Consider the following 12163-nt stretch of genomic DNA (forward strand, 5'->3'; position numbering starts at 1 on the left):
CACTGCAATTTTAGATCATTATTCTTTGCAAAATTAAAGCTCCATCAAGTTGGATGGGGACCTTTGGTGAACAGTAATTTTCAACTCTTTCCACATATTCTCAATTGGATTGAGGTCTAGGCTTTGACACCAGAACATTGACCTTTTTGTTTTTAAGCCACTCCAGTGTGACTTTGGTTGTATGTTTGAGGTCATTGTCCTGCTGGAAGATGAATCTTCTTCCAAGTCCCAGGTCTCTTGCAGACTTTAGCAGGTTTTCCTCCAGGATTTCTCTGTACTTTGCTGCATCCGTTTTGCCCCCTATCTTCACGAGCTTTACAGGCCCTGACACAGAGAAGCATTCCCATAGCTTGATGCTGCCACCACCGTGCTTCACAGTAGGGATTGTGTTCTCAGGATGATGTGCAGTGTTAGGCTTGCGCCAAACATAGTGCTTAGCGTTGAGACCAAAAAGCTCTATTTTGGCCTCATCAGATCATAGAATCTTCTTCCACTTGGTCTCAGAGTCTCCCACATGCCTTCTGGCAAACTCTATCTGAGATTTGATGTGAGTTTTTCAACAATGGCTTTCTTTTTGCCACTCTCCCATAAAGGCCAGTTTTGTGAAGCACCCTGGCTATTGTTGCCATATTCACAGTGTCTCCCAGCTCAGCCATGGAAGACTCTAATTCCTTGGTGTTGTTAGGCTTGCACCAAACATAACGCTTAACTCCTGACTAGTGCCCAAACACTTGCCATAGGCCTCTTGGTGGCCTTCCTGACTAGTGCCCTTCTTGCCTGGATACTCAGTTTTTGAGGACGGCCTGTTCTAGACAGATTCACAGTTGTGCCATATTCTCTCCATTTCTTAATAATGGACTTTACTGTGCTCTGGGGGATATTCAATGCCTTGGAAATGTTCTTATATCCTACCCCTGACCAGTGCTTTTGAAGAACCTTATTCCAGATTTGCTTTGAATGTTCCTTCGTCTTCATGATGTAGTTTTTGTTAGGAAATGTACTAAACAACTGTGGGACCTCCCAGACACAGGTGTATTTAACTTGAAATCACTTGAAACACCTTAATTGCACACAGATGGGCTCCATTCAACTAATAATGTAACTTCTAAAGACAATTGGTTGCACCAGAACCTATTTAGGTGTGTCATAGCAAAGGGGGTGAATATTTATGCAATCAATTATTTTCTGTTTTATATTTGTAATTAATTTAGAACAATTTGTAGATTTTATTTTTCACTTTGACATTATAGACTTTTTTTGTGTTGATCAGTGACAAAAACTCCTAATTAAATCCATTTTGATTCCATGTTGTAACACAATAAAATTTGGAAAAGTCCAAGGGGGTGTGAATACTTTTGAGAGCCACTGTAACTAATAATGTCAGTGATTTGGGATCGAAATAAAAGATGGTATATTTTGTATTGCTTTGCAGCTTTCCCAATTAGTTCAAATTACATATACCTACACCTTATGTAATGGCAGTGAAAAATATAAAAAGAACAATGCCAATTAACAATACTGTGCTGAAATTATTATGCGTTCTTCAACCAAACAGCCCAGTCACAGTGAGACATTGTCCAGCTTGCAATGCTTTTCCCATTGATTGGAAATATGATGGATAGCCTAGAAATGGAATATATGGAGTACCAGGTGACTGACTTGATGGATCTTAGAAGGGATTTGACGGCTGATGAAAACTGGCACAAAATTGCACTCTTATATACACCTAGCGGAGAGTCATGTTTCCTATACTTGTCAAGTTTTGGCTTTGCCACACAGTACCAAGATTAGAACTAGTATTTTTCTCAGATGAACCTTGTAAAAACAAATAAGAAAACATAAGAAATCAACTGTCTACGGAAATTCTGGGTAGAATTCTGACTGTAAAGACTGCTGTTAAAAACAGTACTAGCAAATTATTCAGTATACAAATGTGTCCATGCATGACCCTAAGAAGTAAATAGGACCTAAAGAAATGTGATTACAATTATAATGTATTGTATTACCATTAGGTGAGCAGCAAACTTGGATTTCACTTGCAGAATTACATCCCACAACTTATAATTACATGATTTGACCACTATGCCCAAGGTTAAAATCCCATTAGAAATTAAGCATTTTAAATTTGGGTTTCATGTTTGTCAGATATATATTTTTGAGGAATCACTTCTCAGTACTCAGTGGCACAATGAAACTTTAGGTCTAAAGGAGCTTTTTTTATTGAATCAATCAATATCAGTACTAGCTAACATACAGACATTTACACAGACTAATGCAAAAACCATCAAGTTCCCAATAATTCATCTGGCACTTAACTTTCGAACCAAGTGTAATGATAACAGTAAATCCCTCACCTAAATATGGTTCTGTAGTTTCCAGCACATATCTCTTGAAACTAGAAAAGCAGACAAAGGACACAGAGAGAATTTGAAAAAAGCGTATACCATAATCACATGAATCCATTTCTAGGTTATTTTGACTTTTGTCCCACTGTAATTGGAGCATGTGTCAGCTGCTTTCATTATTACTGCCATCGAGTGCATTGACTAACAGTGCTGCTGTCTGAACAACTGCATTTGGAACTTCCATCATACTCTCCTGGCATAGTTTCTTCTTAGGCAGTCTGTGGAGTTATTATCTTAAGGTACCTTTACAAATATATTTTGCCATCAAGTATTAAAAATCCTTGAAACCCACAGGCAAATTAAAAAAAAACTCTACCAATGGCCATTCCTTGTGAACATTTATTTATTTTTCCAAGGTTATTTTCTCAATCATTGTTTGCGCACACATCCTGAACCCCAACAGAGAGAAATGCACCTCTGTACAAAGGAATATAAAATCTGAAAAACAACAAGTTTGTTTTACGTAACACACAGTAACTGTGCCACAAACTATAATCCAGCTGTCACCAATCGGACCAAGTTAGTGCTCGATTCAATTGAAATGACTAACGTGCAAAGCTTTCTCTCATAATATGATTTCTTCATAAACAGCGGTGGTTCTGTAATGGGTTTCCTATTACAGAAGTAGTCTGTTGGAATCTCTTTTTACTGATTCTGGTTATGGGTAATATTTCTCAAACTGTACCATATTTCCTAAAATTGGTATACAGGTTATATAGTCATCTTCAAATTCAGCACCTCTGTATGAAAGGTCAACAGCAGCAGCTCCAACAATGGTATTAGGCCATGAATTATTTGTCTGCATGGTGTATATGACCAAGATGTCTCGTAATGTGTAATGTGCGATCCTATTGGCTGTGGAAACCTGATTCCTAAATGCAAATCTAAAGGCAGCATGAAAACTTCTTGCAAATATTGGCATCAGGTTTGCCTTTAACCTGTGACAGTACTGACGTTTTTAACTTCACCTCCCTGAAGCAGGATAAGATGGGTTCTACTGTATATTGTGGGTATATACTGTATATTGTGCATGTCGAGGTCTACACCTGGTTGTGGAGTCATGGAGGGCAGCTTCTTTAACCCCATTTCAGGTAGACTTCAGGTGATATCAGCCAAACAGATCACTATGAATATTAAAACAGCAGTTCAACTGCAATTACAGTTCGTTAGAGTCCATTCTAACCACACTGCATTGTTCATGGGAGGAGTTTATTCTCTCCTATCAGCATTGCCAGAAGTAAAGTGCCTAGCAACCACACCTTCCTCACCCAAAGGTAACCCACATTTTGCATGAGTTGCACTCTCCTTGTAAAAGACTTGATTTGAATGAATAATTTGCAAGAAGGTTTTGAAAAGGTGTGTTCACCAAAGAGTCGATTTTGAGAACAATATGCCAGAACTGGGTTCTAAAGGCAAATGTAGTGACTACTTGTAATTACTGTGGCTAGTATCCTTTATATATACACACATGGACATTTGCATGCAGGTATTAGTGTGTTATGTACTAGTTCATGTCTAGGATTTACAGTCAGGGAACCTTCACTGTACCACCAGCTCATTGTAGTGCAGTTGTAATGCCACATTTGCCATTTCCAAAGCACTACACTGCCATTGCTGGCTCTTTCCTGTGTTCTAGGGTTTAGAATTCACAAAAGGCAGAGTGTTCTGCTATACTGCACTGTACAGGGTTCAGTGGGGCCACGTTGTTTTTTTAAAGCACTCCCACCCCACCGAGACCTCGCTGTCTTATTTAACAAACATCAGCTGACGCTTCATTTGAACTCCCTTAAGGTTTAAATGTTTACAAAAAGCAATATATCTGGCGGATTGACAAGAAGCACTAACAATACAGCCAGATAAAAAAAGCAGAGGTACATGTTGACTTTTCAGCCAATATTTATGAAGAGAGCTGGAAGGTTTGAGCAGGGGACTGTGCTCGTCAGTGTAAACTGGCAAAACTGTATTCTCTGGCTGTACCTCTATATATGGTTAGCTGGAGAAGTACACTCAGCTTGTGATTAGTCCAGTATGGGAGGACACCCTGCTTAACCGAATTCCCTATGCCCACTTGTCAGCCTCCCCTAACTCCAACATGTGGCACTGGTTTCAAATTCCCTCCAAACCCCTTTAATTCTGTATGCTTTTTAAAAGACCTTCTACAGTACAAGCATCTCACCCTCTCCAAGTTCAGGCAAATACTGTCTGCACACATTTATCTAAAACATTATACTTGTACCTGTTCCCAGATCCCTGGCTTATATTGCAATTAACTTCTGATGTTCTCAGGTTTGGAAGACTAAGGGACTGCCCATTCACACAAAAGCAATTGCGATAAGAGGCAAATATTTCTAGCTATTTTGTCCTGACTAGCAGAGAGAAGTGAGAGATACATACTACCCACTGCTATTGTAGGCACTGAAATCATTAAAAGATATCAAACAAATGATGTGGTGAGGCTCAATTGTCATTTATTTAAATAAAATATTTGAATTTACCAGAGCCCATTTGACCATATTTTGCTTTGACCAATTTAGCTAGACAGTGTTCACACAAAGATTTTATGACACCAAGTATGTTATACTTTCTTCCAAGAAATACGGGCTAGTACTGTAAGTCCAGTTGATCTGCACCAACAGAATTGTTAGCCTCCTGAAACCTCATTCTCCATTAGAAATCAATCGGCAACCTGTTGCAATTCAACCACTGAAGACTGTGCTGAAGAAGGGTGTACATTTCCATCATTCATTTTGATCATGTCCTTCATTTTGATCAGCTGTGGTCATTTTTAAGGTCACCTTCATTATATGTAAGTATCGCGATTTGACAAATGAAATAATGGCAAGTTATATTTTAAACCCCAAAAAGGATGAAAAAGGAAGTGCATATAAAATAAAATAAAATAAAACCGTCCCCCACAGTATAAATAACTTTTGGCTACATTGTGTTTGTATCCTATAGGCAGCTAGGATATGTGAGCTAATTAGAGCATTACAGTTGTGACATACTCTTCTCCCTCCCCTCTCCTTGCCCCTGTGAAGGAGGTATGTCACTGGGGACTCTGAAGCTTTAAACTGGAACAATTTATAGGCCTGCTGAGGTGTATTCTATTTTGTGCATCTCGGTGGATCCAATGAAGCTACATGAAACGACCACTCTTGCTTGAAGTGGAGAATGCTGTTGCCTCTGTTTGCGTCGGCACAGTGCTCTGAGCGCTCCTCCTTTGAGCTGCAGAAAAGTTACAGAAATGTTGTAGAATTAGTTACTTCACACACAGACAATGCACACAAACATATATATATATATATATATATATATATATATATATATATATATATATATATATATATATGTAATGTTTTATTTTTTAATTTGGATACGGAAATGGGTAACAAAGACTGTGGAGGTACAAAATTTTTATCAGACATAAATTACGACGTCTCAACAGAGGAAGTTTTTACGACGTATATACTATAAAGATATGTATATTGTTATAAAAATAATTTTATGGTAATATACCAAGACCTGTCTATTTACAAATGTAAGATTCTCTATTGACTGTCAGTCAAGTGACTTTATATATATATATATATATATATATATATATATATATATATATATATATATATATATATATATGTGTAATTTTCTATCACACTGATATTAACTTTTCAATTTCCTGCCTGCCATATCCTCAGGCATTGGGGACACAGAAATTACAATGTAGGAATGGGAGACTTTCACAGAATGACAATCAAATCAGATGCCATCATTTGCCTTGGTGGCAAACAAGCAACAGCATTCCTTTAATGTCTGATAACATATTTAGCACAGCCTGATTTTGTGTACAGTAGTTAAATCGGGTTTTCAGTTTAAGATTGATTATTTGTAATCAAGTGCTAGCTAATCTTCTAAAAATAATGAGTTTAAAAAGTACCCCAAAATAATGTTTCTGTAGAAAACTAGTTGAATTTCTAAGCCATTTACTGGTACTTTTTTTGTGTGATTCAGTTGAAGCCAAGTTCAAAGCAGAAGCATACAACTGACTTTTTAAAAACAGAACATTTAGCTACTGTGATGACATGACAGACAGTCAAGGCTGACCAGCGACAGAAAAAGCACTAAATTAAATAAATTAAAGGTTTTTAAACAAAACACACAAAACAAAACAACACCCAAAACAACACCCAACCACAGATATCCCGGCCTTCTATACTTATTACTTTCTCTCTCAGAACACTCCTACACACTCACCACTTCCAAACAAACACTTCCTTCTCTCTTACACCATGTAGCCAGGGGTTATTGACCATCAATCACCACCTAGCCACATTCCACACTTTTCCATTCAAACAATCACACAATTTATCACTTAAACAATTAAACAATTACACACAATTTCCACTACCACACCCACACACATGTGCACCCATGTGCAGGCTCTGCTCTGCACACATCCTCCCCCCACTCTGTCACACTAGATATTAGCTATACACTCAATGTACCTGGCAGGGGTCATATAATGTGCACCTATATCAATTTAAATCTGCATGATTTTTACAGGCAAACGCTAACATGCACATGCTCGCAAGTCAGATCTAGTAGTCATGAACCGTGATTTTTATTGTTGTTGGACAGGAATTATTATTGACAGTCACATTGGGAAATATAAATTAGTTTTCATAGCAATGTGACTATACTTATATTTTGTTTGTCATGGGAAGAAAACTAGTTCAACAAGAATACTCACCCATATTGTGAAACATGGATTATTTGGTTATCATAACATTACAGAAAAATTGATAAAAACTAGTTTAACAGGTCAAAGGTATCTACAGGATCACTCCTATATTTACTAAAGACCCGAATTAATACAGTCTCTAGGAAAAAGGGTTTTAGGAAAAAAAACAGTGCAATGCATCCATTTTTATTTATCGTCCAGCATCTGTTAAACAGCTCTAAATTTTCCCAGTCTAGAGTTAGTTGAATTGTACCTTTACTTACACTTTATGATTTGCTTGTTTGTGTTAACAAACCTGAATCACTTCAGTGAGAGCAAATAAAATGATTCTGGCGTCAGCTGCCTTGGGTGCATGGAGTGATTAATTGTGATGCAGTAAATAAAGACAAGAAAAAAATCACACCCAAGTTTTAGTGCCGAGATGGTTTGCGTTTGTATAAGAACAGTAAGAATCATACAAAATCAGGTTATGTAGATATGTGCTGTAACTGAATCTCAAACCAAATGTTAAGCAATGTAAAGACAGAAAGTCCTCTCTTTTAAACTATAGCATGGTTTGAAATTACCACATATTATGTGTACAGCTACAGTAATAAGCACCTAAAAAATGCATACCTAATTTTCAGTGAGGGCTGTTGATTTATGAAGTAAGGTGGGCTGATATATACATTACTAACAAGTGGCGGGAATATGTGACAGATACGTACAGGAGAGATTCAGCATGATGACTCCCCAGGTAATGCTCCAGACCCAGCCGATCAGCAGGAAGGTGACAGTGAAAAGCTGAGCGAGCCCCACCCACAGGTTGAGACACACCGAAGCTAGCCTCTCATCGCTGCCCCCCCCCACTCCTCCTGTCAGTGCTGGGCGCACCGGGTGGCAGAGCAGGGTCAGCCCAGACAACATTGTTCCTGGAAAACAGCAAAGCAGCAGACTCGCACAATGAAGAGCAGCGGGATAGAGGTCCATGGTCTCTGTAAAAGAACACTCCTTGGTGGGGGGGGATGATGTCTGACAGGCACGAAGTGGTGTTGTTGTTGTAAGAGTGGCGCAGTGGCCAGCTGTAGGTGACAGTCCACAGTTACAGGAAATTGCTTTTCAAATTTAGAGGTGTGGTCCCAACATTTGGCTATTGCACAAGCATTTTAAATTCTATTTGACACAGCTCTGTACTCTGAGGTGTGATTTTATCTTTAAATAGGTTTACTTTTATCTGTTTGAGACCCTCTGTGAGGTTAATAAAAGCCTTAAGGTTTGTTTTTTCTTGCTCAGTATGCAAATAAATGCTCTCTTTTACTTAGGACAATTTGGTTATTTGAAAATGAGGGTGACCTTCATGAGTATTGAGTGAATCAGCAGGTCAAACTAAAGGTTCCCAGGTCAATAGCACATCAATATACAAGTTGTTAATAATGAAGTGTCCTCCCTGTGTGTACAGGTTACTCCCAGGGCTGGATTAACCTATACACAGAGGCACACAGAAGCTTGCTTTCGGTTCATATTTTTCTTATATAATGGCTAGGCATTCCTTCTCGATTACAGCAGACCTGGTCTCTGAGTCTCTCACAAAGCAGCTTCCTGCTAATGTACAATACACACCTTTTACCTCCTGGGAGAGACCCGTCCCTAGTCCTATGTCAGAGGTGTCAGTCTGCAGGATAAAATGTATGAATCAGGCTCAAGTTACGCGTTCATTAATTTCAGTTTTAGGGCCAATTTAAAAACCTGTCCTCTCTCAAATGTGCACAGTATGCCTCTTTACATTATAGAAACTTTCCTTTTTCATTTAGGGGTTGGAAAAAAAAGGCAGGTAAAGGTAAACGTGTCTAATGTGGGAGGCTGAAGGAAATTCGAATGTGGATGTCTGCAGCTGAAAAAAAGGGCTGAAGTCCATAGCGTTTGTTTCTCTCCCTTTATAGCTAACCAAAACTTTCTGGTAAACTAACCAAACCACTGACTCATTACCCCAGTGGATGTTAAATTATGCACTTGCTAATACTTTTGTACTTTACTGTCTGGGACTGAAATTTTTTCTTATATTGCATCCATATTGCATCATTTTGTGTTCTATGCTCCTGCAGATGTTTGAATATTAATTAAAATTATCATTAACAACTGTGAGATTTAACTATCACTTGCATGTGATCACCATTTCCTATGGTACAAGGCAATAAAGGCATAGTTTAACAAGCCTCATGCCTCGAGTACCCTGGTTGTTGTGGAAGAGTGAGTATGTAGGTGGCCCCCAAAATATGGCCTGACATAAGTCACCAACGCAGGGCCAGATTAACCAATCTGCCAATAATACCATTCACCATAATATGCATAGGCCCTCCAAAATATGGGTTATCGTAGGGCCCCCACGTACTTTAATCTAGTCCTGGTTATCCCCAAGGCATTGCTCATGGAAAGCAATGATATTAAAAGGAGCTAAGTCATATGACAGGCCATGTGATCGTCTGTGCCAAATATAAGGTGTTGTAAATGTTGTAATATTAGTAGACACAGTGATGTATCAGACCAAAAGGACAGTGGAAGTCTACCGAAACTGGAGTATCTGTGTCTGAAAACTAAAAGAGAAGTAATGAATGCCAGTAAAGAGCCAGTTGTATGGACCATACAGTGTTAGTTGGGCAGAATGTATTTTCATGAAATACTGTGAATATAATCACTTCCAAATGCATACTGCATCCACATTTATATCAAAATATTCAACAAATGAGAAACGCAGTTGAAAAATTAGACAAACATACATTTCACAGGAAGTGTTTTTGTAGTGTTTTGTTGCAGTCGTATATTCTTCCAAAGTGCTCTCAACGCTTCGCTTTGGACGGTGATATCACCCCCCTCTGCAAAGCGTGAAATACGATGACATGAAACACCAGCAAAGCCACTTCTCTTTGACAAGCACCCACAAACATAACAAGTCATGTTACCACAGTACAGTACTTGTGTTCCACCGGAAAATTGATACTGGTCCTGTACCTGCAGTCTTAAATAACAATTCTTTTAAAAACAATAAATTAAAGAGAGTCATGTGGACAGTTAGAAATGATGGTTAAAGTTGGTACACTTTTGACTGATCTGCAATATTGGCAGTGTTTAGATCATCTGAAAATACCCTGGAGCCCTTTCTGCTTAATTACAGCAGGTACACTGAAGCCACTTAATTGCACTCTATAACATTTTGGTTAATTTTCTTATTGAAACAAAGTCAAATACTGCTTCGCTGGCTAGTAATTTACAACTTTCTTGCAGCTGTATAATTACTCATATTCATGAAGACTCTGTTCTCATCTTTTCACTGTGTTACTGTTTAGTGCTGTCTAAGTAACTCTCCAATGTCTCCAATGTGATACCTTTTCATTGCAGTTTACTCATGCAGTAAGATGCACAACACCACTTCAGATACATATGCGTATTGAGCTTTGGGTGACACCAGTATCTCATATCATGGGGTTACCCTGTTCTTTGTATTTATATCTTCAATTAAATAAATATATATAGGTCTGGGGATGCTTGACATTCCGGGCTTGATGGAAAATATTCTAATGCTTTTAATAGCCTCTCAAGGATTTACACTGGCTAAAATCACTGTCAAAAAGAATGTGCTCATTTCTTAGTATGCTGCAGCAAGACCAATTTTAAAATCACATTGTGGTGGTTGGTTCACAGATAATGAAACTTGTTCTGATTCTCTATATAACAGAAATTACCAATAGAAGGCCGCACAAAGCTTTTCAAAAGTAGGAGCAACTCAAAACAGGAAAGTCGGTTATTATACCCTGCACAATCCGATTTACCCATTGCAAGAGGGAATAAATCTATTAAAAATGAAAAGGGATTTGGGGGATAAATGCCAACAATGCTCTATTTATTTATTTTATTTTATTTTATTTTTTTTCAAACTCGGTCTTTTATCAAAGCAGCATTAATGCTGAAAAAAGATTAATGTTGATTACTTTCATACAGCCAACATCTATTATCTGGGTTGTTTACGTAGTTCTAGCTTTTGCAATGGTGTATAAATGCCCTCAGTATTTTGTGGGGAAAATCTCAAGTATCTATCAAGCATTATCAATTTTTTAATTGATGAAAAACCTTCATATATTGTATTTAATCGCATTAATATGATGTATCTCTTTGGACATAAATAGTAAATCATTGTTAAGACCACATGCGTAAAAGCTGTAAAAAGCCTGAACCAACTACACATATATAAATATACCCCGAATCATTGTTAGCAATGAAATGCATAGTTTGTCATACTCTGGCAGACATTTATGTGTTAGGAGATGGGCGGTGGAGTTGAAAAATATAACAGTTAGGGTCCAAGTCAATTAATGTTGAGCTAGGAAAAAGATATTTTGGAAAATCCAAATCAAATCTAGCATCAATGTAACATTGTAGTTCCATGGTAAATGCATTTGAAATGCACTGCTGTGTTTGTGGCGTGTGCTATTGTCTGTATTGTTTTGAGCAGTGCTGTACATGCAGTGCAGTGTATGTGTTATATCAATTATATCTATGACTTTCAAAAAGGGGAAAGTAAAAGATTTAAAAGGGGTTCAGTTGCATGAAAAGATGGCATCACAGAAAGACCCGAGTAAGCCAAGTTCATTTGTACAGCAGCACTACTAATCCTGGCTAGCCTGAGTTACGAAGACAACTGAAACGCGAGGAACGCACGGCCGGCAACACCCGAAGGCAAGTTCAATTTAGTGTGGGGTCACTAGAGGACCTGCTAAATAGAGGAGAAGATTCATGAATTTCTTCTGTATTAATTCATTGCCCTGAGCACTTTACAGGAATTAGATTATATGACTTGGAATAAGGACTGTATCATGAATTGAAGATGAACTGGGGCAGCGCACAATTGGCCCAGGGCTGCCCTGGTGGGGTAGGGATTAGGTCGGCTGGGGAGTCCTTGGCTCAACGCACACCACCGACCCCTGTGCCTGGCCGGGTGCCTGCAGGCTGGCCTGTATGCAATTCAGAACTGTGTGGTCCTCCGACTCTG

This window comes from Polyodon spathula, chromosome 6 (assembly GCF_017654505.1).
Source record: "Polyodon spathula isolate WHYD16114869_AA chromosome 6, ASM1765450v1, whole genome shotgun sequence".
Taxonomy (NCBI): Eukaryota; Metazoa; Chordata; class Actinopteri; order Acipenseriformes; family Polyodontidae; genus Polyodon; species Polyodon spathula.